This window comes from Melospiza melodia, chromosome 2 (genome assembly GCF_035770615.1).
Source record: "Melospiza melodia melodia isolate bMelMel2 chromosome 2, bMelMel2.pri, whole genome shotgun sequence".
NCBI lineage: Eukaryota > Metazoa > Chordata > Aves > Passeriformes > Passerellidae > Melospiza > Melospiza melodia.
The window spans coordinates 84,088,552-84,100,923 of NC_086195.1; positions in this window are offsets into that span (position 1 = coordinate 84,088,552).

Below are 12,372 nucleotides of genomic sequence, written 5' to 3' on the forward strand. Positions count from 1 at the left end.
AAATATACAGTCTCATACTGGTAGCCACTGTGTAACTACTTGATTTAAATTCTATCCTGAGAAGAAAAGTCCTCATGCTTTTCAGATCTCAGCCTGTTGTTTACAGGAGGAGACCTGTGGAACTAGAGGAAGTAGAGAAAGGTGAACAATGTGTTTTTATCTACCTGCTTTTGCAGATTCCCTTGACTTGTTTATTTGTGCCCTTGTCAGCCAGGAGGCAGAAATACCTCCACTGAAATCAGTTAATGAAATTTCTTCTGCTAGGACCTGCATTTGCATGGCAAGAATGAAACAGCTTTGGTGGAGGGTGTGTGCACTGGTTAGTTCTGAATACAAGGGGAAAAGACACAGTAGAAATAATTTATTTAAAGATGAAAAGGTAAGTAAGCATTATGCAAATGCATACAGAGGCCTAAGGACTCACTGTCAAAGAAAGGAAGAAGTGGTTTGGAAAACAGGCTATGGAGAGGAGTGATAGGAAATCACATCAATGGAGTTTAATGAAACATTCTTTATGGAAAAGCTATAGGCATGCTGCTTCTATAAGCCAAAAATAACAATGCTAAGCTATTCCTGTGAGAAATAAAATTTTAAAGCAATGCTTTTGTAAGTCTGAAAGCTTAAGAACCTGACTGTTAAACAGAACAACTCCAAAAAAGTTGAAAGCACTAGGCTGTTAATATTTTACAGGCTAAACTTACAAAAAAACCCCAGGGTAAGCAGATTGTTAATTAATAAGAAGCCATTAAAGAAAATTATCTGGGAAGATTATTGAGCATCATCAACTGATTTGTGCCCACTTCTCATTTATGTGTTTCTAGCTGGGACATCCTCCGGATGAAGGTCTAATCAGACAGTTTATAATGTACCCCATCAAGGCCCTCATAGCAGGAGCTCATGTGTTGCCCTGGTTCTACAGGCACTGCACCCCATCTTCACAGGGCTGTGTGACACTGTGTGACACATGCTCCCCAAAAGCCTGGGAGAATGGCAAGAAATACAGCACATATTCCTCAGGAAGGAGGGAAGCTGTAGGACTGAAGACTTGTGAGTTCCTCAGTTGTCTTAAGGAGAGCTCTCACTGGTCCTCCTTCAAAGTAGCCATTCCCTGGCTAGCAAGGCAGCAGAAATGATGTGGAGTGTAACCCTCAGTAAAGACAATTATGCAGTAATAGCGTGGAGCAGGTCAAGCTTGTTTGTAGCTCTGGAGGCGTTGGTAGCTTTAAGGACAGTCAGAAGTGCTGATGGGTGATGTTGGCTAATTCACCAGCCTTTTTTTCCAGAGACTTCTTAAGATTTCTTATGTTGCTAAGATTGTTTGCAAGTTCCTTGAGGGAGTCCTTTACACAGAGCAAGGTGCTCCAGGTGCAGTGCTTTGATGCAGCCTGTGCTGTGGCTCATGGCCTCATTCTGCCCGGTCATGAAGCTCTGCTGAAAAGCTCTCAGTATATCTCTTGTCCTGACAAACCAAGTTATTAATTGGTTGTTCCTCTTTCCGTTGCTGTTTCTTCAGGCTAGAATTTTCCTGTGGATGGATTTTATGTTAACTAAAACACCTGATCCTACAAATGCAAGTTCTGGAATGACTTTACATTTAATAAACAGTGAACAATTTTAATAGTGAAACAGTGAACAGTGAAACATTTTTAACAAAATAAAATGTGGGTAATCATCTATAGTTACCAGGTTATTATATTTGTGTGAAAAACTCTCAAGTGCCATTTGAATGCCGGAAAAAGATACAATTTTGTTTCATAAGAGCTGGCTTACCTCTACCATGGTTTGCCCCTTGTTCAGTTAAGAGATATGATTAGCATGTAACAAAATCCTTGCTTTAGAAGCTCATATTTGTCCTGCCACTATTGTCCAAACCTTGCTATTGGGCACTTGGTGCTTGAAAGCTGAAGCTTCAAGCAGGGAAGTTTCTTTCTTGTCTACCATTTTCTCTTGTGCTGTGTACATCTGCAAAATCTGTGTAATGCTGGACCTGTGAATTGAGCCATACCACTGTTCCCGGCTTGAGAAAAGGAAGATGGAGCCCAGCTCTGGCTAGGCTGAAATGCCTGCTCCAGGTGAGTATTTAATTGACTCTCATCAGCATTAATCACAGTCGGTCCCTGAGAGGACTGGTGTCAGTGCTGCACCAGCTTCTTCTGGGTGAGCCGATCCCTCGTACTTCATGCCCCTCAGACAGTGCCTCTCAGAGCTGTTTCTCAACAGGAACAGCACATTTGCAACACAGAAACTCAGAACTGCAAAACAGCCCAGGCTCCTCTGGAGGTCACCTGGTCCAGCCCCCCTGCTCAAGCAGGAACACGTCCAGCTGACAGCTCAGGACATGTCCAGGTGGCTTTTGAGTACCACCAAGGATGCAGACCCCACCACTTCTCTAGGCAACCTGTGACAGTGTTTGACCATCCTCACAGTACAGAAGGATTTCCGTATGTTCACTTGAAATTCCCTGTATTTCAGTTTGTTCCCACTGCCTCTTGTCCTGTCATTGGGCTCCACTTGGATGACTTCAGCTCAATCTAATCTACACCTTCTCATCCTGTACTTACTGATAAGATCCTACCTGAGCCTCTGCCTCTGAGAAGTCTCTGAAGCTGCCTAAGTGGGGTACAGATTCAATTTGGTTTTGTTTATCTGACAGTTTCTCTTTAACATGGCAAGGTGACTCCAGGCACTTTCCACCAGAGCCTGTTTACAGGTTTTTAATAACTGTCACGGTGCCAGGCGTTGCTGCGTGGTGAGAAGCTGCTGAGAATAATTAGCACTGAGGGGAAAATGTCAAAGAGATTCAAATGTAACATTTATACAAAATGCTGCTGCTTTTTAAAATTCCGATCAGCAGCAGCACAAAGCCTCTGTGATTCCCTGTACCCTGAGGTTCGTGCCACCCACACAGCTATGCAAAGCAAGTTCTCCCCTCAGAGTCCCATTTCTCTTCCCTGTAGGAATGGTGCCAGCAGTGCTGTGAGCTGGAGAGACCCATGAGCTCCTCAGTGCCCCGGCACCCTGAACGTGGCACCTTTCTGCCAGCCCTGTTATCCACAGATCATGGCCCTGAAGGAAGTTGCCCAATCTGTCTGCATCACTTACATCACTGCTCAGGCCTTCTCTTCTGTTGCCTCCCTTCCCTGCTTGGTTTTGCCCCCAGCCACCTGTGACTGTGCCAAGCTTTCCCGTTCTGCACATCAACCCCCCAGTACCAGCCATGGGTTATGTGACATGTTCCTCCTGCTGCCCTCATCCCACTAAAAATCAATGGTAGTTACTGTAATCTGCAGGTTTTGAATGGTTTGTGTGTGAAGGAGTCAGTTTTCCATTAACCCTTTGCCCCCTTGCAGGGTTCATTACCAGTATCCAGCATAAGGTGTTACTGCATCCTCCCTAAGGATTGTACTGCTTCTGCTGAAGGTGCTGGGGAAGAGATTTCCTCCAAAACCCACTTGCTCTGTGCCTTCCCTCATACTCCAATGTGGAAGTGCCCTCATTTTGCCAGCACAAATGTGACCTGCTCTTAAAAGTGCATGCTTTGTTGTGTTGGTATTTGGGGAGCCAGGTTGAGGCTTCTCCTTCCAGAGCTTCTCTCCCTGTGCGAAGAATGGAGGAAAAATGTTTGCTGCTGAGGCTGAGTGGAGGGTTTAAAACATTTGAGGGATTGGTGCTGGCATCTATTTCCCTAAATGTGGACATGGAATTGCTTCCATGGTGAGAAAAAAATTAATACATTTCTCCAGAGATGCCCCAGTAGGACTGAAGTGCCAGTTTATATCTTCAAAGCAGGTTTGTATCTTCAGAAGCAGACATTTAGCTCCACAGCAGCCCCACCATTGAGTGCAGAGCAATATAACTACTTTTATTCAACTCTTGGGGATCTGCCCTATGAGTGGTAACTTGGAAATATAAGGTGTTTGAATTGGTAAGATACAAATACTGCCTTCTGTAACATCCCCAGGCCTGTAAAATGTCTTCTTTCCCCCATGAAGTCCTTCTGATTAATGAAAAAACAATTATTATTGCAGATTTCCAGATAATCATGATTTATTCTTCACCCATCCACAAATCAAAAAAAAAAAACAAATTGCAGCAATCTCTTTGGATTGTATGCCTAAAGAGAATTTATAGGTATGTGTTCTACAGTATATATGTACATTTATAGGACCTCTTTTAAAGATCCATGATAACCTCAGTGTTAATAGCTCCCAGGAACTGATTTTATGCAGTCACCACCATTAAAATCCTGTGTTTACATTTCATTATCCCTGGACTAGGAAATAATGGCACAATACAAGGGAGCATATATATACAGGTAATGATTTTTACTGTCCTGTGTAATTTTCTCAGGTGCTCCTCATGCCTTGGTTGGCCAAATCTTTTCTGAAATGCCCATTTCACCTGTGCTGAAATGGAGCTGGAGTGCCCATCTCTAAGTTTTAAGCAGAAACACTCCATGCTCCCTGGAGCCACTGGACTTCTGGGCAGGTTGCTGTTGCAGATATTTCATTTTAGGCAGAGCACATACACACCCAGAGGAGCAGTCCACAGATCTCAGGTCTTGCCCTGCAGTGGCTGAGTGGCTGCAGGATCTGTTGAGATAAAGAAAGGTAAGGGGTTCCTGTTCAGGTGACAAGGCCACAGTTACCTATTTTTATACTGAGAAATGTCTAGTAAAGTTGTATTTGTATTGCTGTGGATGCAGAGCACCTCTCTGCAGTTGAGGGCAATTTATCAGCTCCCAGTAATTGTGAGCCAGAAATAAAAAAAATACATGTGGTGTACGCTAGTGAATATTGGGCTTTTACCTCTCAGGCACTGTGAGGAATGTAGCAAGGCTTTCTTAATTCTGTATTTTAAGAATTTAATTTAAAATGCATTCTTTCTAATTTATCTCATGCAAAGACTGGATGTACAGATGGAAATATCCCACATTAGACAAAAAACAAATCATGTTTGAGTTGACCAAATCATCCCTTTGGCCAAAGGGATGAAATTAATTATTCAAGAAGTGCATATCCAAATGTTACATAAGAGCTCCCTTCCCTGTGAAATTACCAAATATAATTAAAAATGTATAAAGGAGGAGACAAGTAGCTTCAAATAACTTTGGGAACTTTTAATTGTTTTCAAAATATATTCAAAGCCAGTATAAGACTTCCTTGTTTAACCCTCATGCCTCTGACATCTGTGTGCCACCACTCTGCCCAGGCAGCACCAGCCACAGCTCATCTAAAACCCTGGTCTGATTACAAATTAAACCAGGGCAAGCCTTACATTTAAATCACTTGCTAGAAGAGATTATTGTATAGAAAATTATGAGAGTTTGTTTTTCCTAGCAGCAGGAAACAGAAATTTTCAACAGTAAACTGTTGAATAACAAACATCATCTTTGCTGGGCAAGTGGTTCAATTTTATTTATGAATAAGGGAGATTAAAAAAAGGAGATTTACTCACGGGTTGAAAAACATTACAATCTTTCCTTTCTCTAGTTATTTCTCAGGGGTTGTGGATCAGCCCTGCCAGACAGGCAAAGGGAAATGCTCTGTTAAAGCAACAGAGGCAGATTAACCTGGTGGGGTTTCTTCACAGACGTGCTGCAGAGCTCCACACACTTCATCAGTCCTGCAGGGATAATTACAAGTGTGTCAGTTCCTCCTGAAACACTTGAAACTTTCACACCACTCAGCTCTCAGAGTCAGTATTGCTTAACAAATCCCAAGGCCTGTAAGGCTCTTAGAAACTTCATGCAGTCCTAAATTTTACCTGCTCTTTTTCTATTTCTTCCTTTCTTTTGCTCTGTTTTCTCCCTCTGGTCTCCAGCTTGTTTGGGTTTTTTTTTTTTCTTTTGCTTCATGAACCTGCCACTCAAATAGATTTGGTAGGGAGGCTGAGGGCACTTTAGTCACCCACCCCAGCCCAACTAGTCTGGCGTACCCTTGACATGGACACAGCCATCTTGTTTAAACCAAGGCTGCCTGTGAAGTAGAAAATGCTCAGAGCACCTCAGATTTATTGTCCTGCTTGCCATTTTTGCCAGTCTGTGCCCTCACATACAAGCAAATTTTACTACATTTGGTTCCCACAGAGGAGACAGATTTGCCATTTGTTGACAGTCAATGCAGAGAAGCACCCCAGGACTATTGTAAGTGCTCCCATCAGTGCCTGCTGCAAGGAATCCTCTGAAAAAAAAAAAAGTGATCTTTTCCAGCTTGCCAGTGCTCATCCACCTTGGGCCCTTGGCAGCGTCTTTGTCAATCTGCCTCCTGTATTTTGAATAACCCACCCCATACCTGAGGTTAGGGTGCCTATATGTAAATGCTGAATGCAATTAGGAGATTTTGTCCAAGCATTACCATGAAGAAAGAATTATCAACTCATGGTGGACACACTCAAAGCTGAAGAGCTTTACAGGAGGAGGCAGAACTCAATGCTATACAAACCCAGAAAAAGAGGAAGTTTTGCAGGCTTTTAAAGACCAATACACAGTTGCTATTTTGTCTTTCCTCTGCACCCAGTACCTGTGAACACTGCAGTGGTATCATTTCCCTTCAGAACTGGAAGAAAAATTCTCCACGGCCAGTGTGATTCCTTTCAAAATACTTTTCCCAGGAAATGAGGCTGTTTTTCTTTCTGCTATGACTAAGTCTCCAGCTCAGTGCACCAAGTGCCTGTCTTGTTCACGAGAGCCAAAAAGGACTGCACAGCCCCCTGGTCATCCTGCTCAGGCTTGAGCCTGTATCAGTCTGGCTTATCCCGGTACCACAGCAGCAGCTTTGGGTACTCAAAGGCACATGAAATTCCTGTCTTCAGCTGCCTTCTCCCTGTGGATATCATGGATATATGGCCCTGTATTTGGCCATAGGCTTTAAGGCTGAAAGGACCTAGTTACTGTCTGATCCATTGTGCTGCAGAGTGAGAGCCCAATATCTGACTGAAGGCTTGGCTGCACAGTCTGGGGAAGGGTGGGGTGGGTGAGGTGGGACCTCGCAGGGAGGAGACATGGCAAGGTCCTTGGGAAGGGGTGAATGGCGCACGTGAGCTCTGTGGGGCTGTGTGGTCATGGAAAGCAGGGGACAGAAAGGAAATGTGCATTAGGGGCAGGAGGAGCTCTAACGTTTGCAGTGAAAAGGAAAGGAGATGCAGGCAAATTGTGTGAGACCAGCTTCTCTGTTGCTATATAGCCCTCTTAAGGGCTAACTAGCAAAAAAACAAAAACAAAAACAAAAAAGCAACAGCAGAGGGACCAATTTGTTGAATTTTTAAAAAGTAAAACCAGTTCTCTTCATGTCTTGGAGTGCATGGCTTTCCTTGACATTTATAAGCCAAATGTTACTTTATAGATAAATATGGATCTTTACTCTAAATCATGCTTGAATATTATAAAAATTTTACATAAGCTCAAGTGTTCAAGGACTGATGTACAACTGACTCAGTTGTATTTCATCATGTCCACTGAAATCCCTTTTTTGTGATGATTTAGTTTTGACTCTCAGCAAAATTTCATTCAAAACCAGGCCCTGATATTGGTCTATCATTGGTCAATGTTTCTAAATGTGGTCACACATAAAAATTTCTGCTTCTCTCCACTTTCAGATTTCCAGATTTCCAGTGTCTATATCCTTCTTGTTTTGGCTCATCCCATGAAATACCTTCTCAGCTGATTTTCAAGGCCTGTAGCAAATTTTCCTGCGTGTGCCTATTGCTCAGGGAAATTTAATCTCCTTCTTCCAGAGCACTGCTCCATGCTGCACTCCTGGCAAAGGTGATGAAAATCCACAGAGACTGAGAAAATGTGAATCACGTAAGTTTTGGGGGTTTTTTGAAAAACCCTGCATGACCTCAGGCAAGTTACTTTGTGTCTGGTGAGATGGGATAGCTGTAGATGTCAATTGGTACTACAGTTTCATGTCTGTAAGTCCATGGAAAGTCCTGGATTGCAGTACCTTTGAAAGTAAAGCCACAGACACCTAAATCTAGACATATAAAACCAAATAACCTTCAGTGAAATGTGGGTCTGTGTTTTATTTTTACCTTATTTTTCTGGACTATGGAATAATCTGTAGCTTCAGAAAACTATACATTTGGTTGCATTAAATTTTATTTCTGTATGATAGATGAGTCCTCAGGACTTGTTTGGTACACCTAAACATTTGTCTGTGTATACATGAGCGAGGTAATTGCACAACTCCTGCAGACAAAGCTTGTTGATAACCCTTTTTGAATTAAACTCCCAGAGAGACACTTTCTATCACAGACTACTTTTGGCTGACAAATGTATTTTAAATACTGCTCTCTATATCATCTCTGACAGCCCTTCTTAGCTAGTAAATTTGTGGTTTGGGAATCAAGACAAACTGAATGTACATAAATGAAAACCTCTGTGATATAAACAGCGTCAGTCACCAAGCCATAAAGCTTAATGTATTGTAACCCATTAGTGGTAATTCTGGCTATATCTGGCGCTTGGATAGGACTAGATTAAAATATTTTACAAGACTAAGGAAAGTCAAATTTACACTCAAGATTCAAAGCTGAGGTGAATTGTTTGCCTTCAAAGCCAAGGCAAAAAGGAAGATGAATGGGAGCACTGCCCATGGTCTGCTCTCACACCCTTCATGTGAGGCTGTTTGCCATGGCCAGCACCCTGACTGCCTCATGGCCTGTGGCAGACTAAAATCAGGCTCACAGGATGATTTCCTTTGAGGAGGTGCTGGGGAGGGATCCACCACAAATGTAACAAGCTCAAATCCATCCCTGGGGCTCAGATTTGGGTTCAGAGGGAAGGGTACTCTCTGTTCAGTCCATCTCTTAGAGGCCATGCAAGCTAAGCTTCTGCCTAAATGGACATTTCTGTGAATGCTGTACTTGTATGGCCACCTTCTGCCCTCACTGGGATAAAGGGAATGGGTCAGAACCCCTCAAGGAAGCCCTCTTGAGACCTCCTTTGTGCCTATGGGTGTCTTTGAAAGTGGATTAGTAAAATCTTGGAATTATTTTGAAACAAGCCTTTTATCAAGTAACAGAGAGCAGTGTACCTATGGCCTGGTAGCTTTGGAGTTCTTTTTTTTTCTCTGAATGCTGTCCAATCTCAGTGTTATGCAGTTCCTCTTATGCTTTATGGGAAGAAACTGGATCTCACAACAGTTCCTCAGGTTTCTTGCAAGTTTCAAGAAAAGCAAGGGAGTTTCGGTGATTTTCACTGAAAAATTTCACCCAGCTCTACAGAGTCCTGCAAGGTTAAATCCTTGTATAAGGTTCTGCTGGAAACTAAGTGATGCATTAGCAGCTCACTGCTCCCACTCATTTTTGTCCATTTATCTTGTCCTAAGGGGGAAGATGATGCTTCATCAAAGGAAGCAACAGAGTTGCTATTCTTATATAAATATAAAATTAATAATTTGAAAATAGGCATGCATTTACTTATGTTTCTGTTTTTGAAAAGCTTTTCCTACCTTATGAAGATTTTGAAAAACTAATTTTCTTATTACACTTTTTTAAAATTCAGAATTAGAGTTGACTAGTACACTTTGATTACAAAGGCATTTTAAAGAAAAATCATTGTTAGGAAACTCCCAGTGTTTTCCTGGGGAATATTTCTTTTTCCTTACAGATTTGAAGCAAGTCACAATATTATGTGAACTGCTGTGAATTGTCTGGACTTTTTCTTTTCTTTTCTTTTCTTTTCTTTTCTTTTCTTTTCTTTTCTTTTCTTTTCTTTTCTTTTCTTTTCTTTTCTTTTCTCTTCTCTTCTCTTCTCTTCTCTTCTCTCTTCTCTTCTCTTCTCTTCTCTTCTCTTCTCTTCTCTTCTCTTCTCTTCTCTTCTCTTCTCTTCTCTTCTCTTCTCTTCTCTTCTCTTCTCTTCTCTTCTCTTCTCTTCTCTTCTCTTCTCTCTTCCTTTTTTTTTCCCTCTTTCTTTTCTTTCCCTTTTTTTTCTCATGGGTTTATAGAAAATGGTTATCCCATTGAGTGTGTTTGGAGGTCACAGCACCCTGAATTTGTTCCATCCTTTTGCTCATAAAGATCAATAATGCAATCACCAACTCTGAGCTGCAAATTATCAAATGGACTAAGCAACAAGATCAATTAATTGTGCCAAAACCAGGTACTCTGATTCTGTAAATGCTGAAGAGGTTCATTCTGATATTGCTCAAAATTATACATCCCAATTTTGCCCTGGAATGGGATGAGAAACACGGGTTTAAGGGCAGCATTTGCTGCAGTCTGGATCTTCTGGACTCAGCTCAGTTTGGTTTGGGAGAGCAGCCCATGAAGGAGTGTCCATGCAACATCCTCTCTCACCTTTGCAGTGCAGACTGGAGTGAATCCAAACCTCTAAAGGTCACTGAGCTTTGCTCAGTGCTCAGTTATAGAAGAACATGTAACTTCTGTGGTTTCATAGTGAGAAGTGATGCCTTTTGTCTATCAGGGTGATAAATGCCTGTGCCTGGGGCCACTGGAACTGTACTTCAGCTTGTACATGGCCACGCGAGAAATATTCTCTCTCAAGACCCCTACAGGGATCAGCCCTTCTCCTGCTCACTGGAGTGATGGCTGGGTCTCCAATTCCCCTCCAAAAATGGAACAGAAATGGTCACTGGTTTTCAGTGAGCAATTACCCAAATAGCAGTGCCTTGGGCATGGAGAGCTGAACAGATTTTTGCTTTTCTAAAACAGCACACAAAGAGCTCCCCTTTGGAGCTTTCATCAGGATCATGTCAGTGGTACTTCTAGAGCTTCTCCTAGTGCTTTTTTCCCAATCTTCTGCCTCTTGGCAGTGTGTGTCTGCTGTGTATTTTGCTCTGATATGCTGCTGAGAGCCACTCAGCTTGCTGCCTCTGCATTGTCATTATATCTGCAGTGGGAAACCCTGTGACTGAATGAATCAATATCACATGTGGCCTGATTCCAGGGAGGTAGAATTAGTTATACAAGCCACCACTGATAACATGCTTTTCCATTGTTTGGCCAAATCTGTCCAAAATTTGCATTGGCCATTGTCTGGGACTCAGTCCGGGTGGTGAGAGTTTTCTCAAGCACTCAGAAAAATTTGTTGATCCAAATCTGCACCAGTCTGTCTCTCAGTGAAAAATTCTCAGGGCTGATCCAAACAGAGGGAAGCAAGGGTGGAAACTGAGTTTTGAACTGCAAAACAATAGAACCATTGGATGTTCTTAGTCCCATTAGGCTAACGGGGTCTTAGGGTTACATCCACAGAGATTTCTGTGAAGATGCGGTGCTTAGGGTTTGTGGCTCTGTTATTATTTGCACACAGTCGTTACTGCAGCAGCTGTCTTTAAATAATGCATGTCTGTTTGCATGTTTTATGGGCTTCTTTTGAATATGTGGATCTCTCTTAAAGCAGTTAATAGAGGTGTGCACAAGAGAGTTTGACTTTTACCTTCAGAGGAAAATCAAGGAAAATACTCCAAAGCTCTCCAAGATCTGCAAAGCTGGTGCTTGTTTCCTCAAGGCAAAGTGAGCCCAGCAAGTGAACACCAGACAGAGGCAGTCCTGATGAAGATGTGCTGCCCCTCATCCAAATCTGAGCAATGTTGAACACTCTTCTCAGCCTGCTTAAGTCCCCACTGTCCTGGTACCAGCACCAGTGGCACATGTGGGTTTTCATGAGGGCCCAGATGGGTTGAAATCTTTGAAAAAATCTCTGCTCAGAAACATCATCTAAAATGGGATTGTTTTATTTTGTAGGCTTCATCTTACTATATTACACCTTCACTTGATAAAGAAATCAATGGATAGGACTCATGAGATTCTAGCTTACTTGCTATAGAATGTTTCAAATTAACTAATGTTGTTTGGTTTGATTCCTGGAGTAATCCTGGTCACATGCATAAAAGAATTGATTACTCTAAGTGGAGATGATGCCAGTCTTGTTCCTGCCTCAAGGCTCAGCAAAGCTCCAGGGCAGCCCATCCCATACCCACCCAGTTCCTGGTGCCTCAGGAAGGATCCCTATGGGACAGGAGGTGGCTTTCAGGGCAGAGATCAGAGTCAGGGGGCAGGCAGCATGGTAGAAGTGTGTCTTTAGTCCCAGTTGCCCCTGAGACCCAGAACAGTTTTGTCTTATGCCCTGGGCACACACACAGCAGCAACAACCCAGCCAGAGCCCTGGGAAGCCCTGTCCCTCCCAAGCCACCAGCCAAGCAGATGGATCTGACAGGGAAGGGTTTAAAGGAAGAAGAGAAACCTTCAGGGGAGCACAGACTCATGTGCAAGGCGGGCACTGACTGCTGTGTGCACCCTCCCTTGGGAAGTGCAGAGGCACCAGGCTTTCTTGCCACATCTGAGGCCTCCAATCCATGCAGAGCTGCCCCACTATGGACTGGTGCTTGCTGGTGCATGCAGACACCA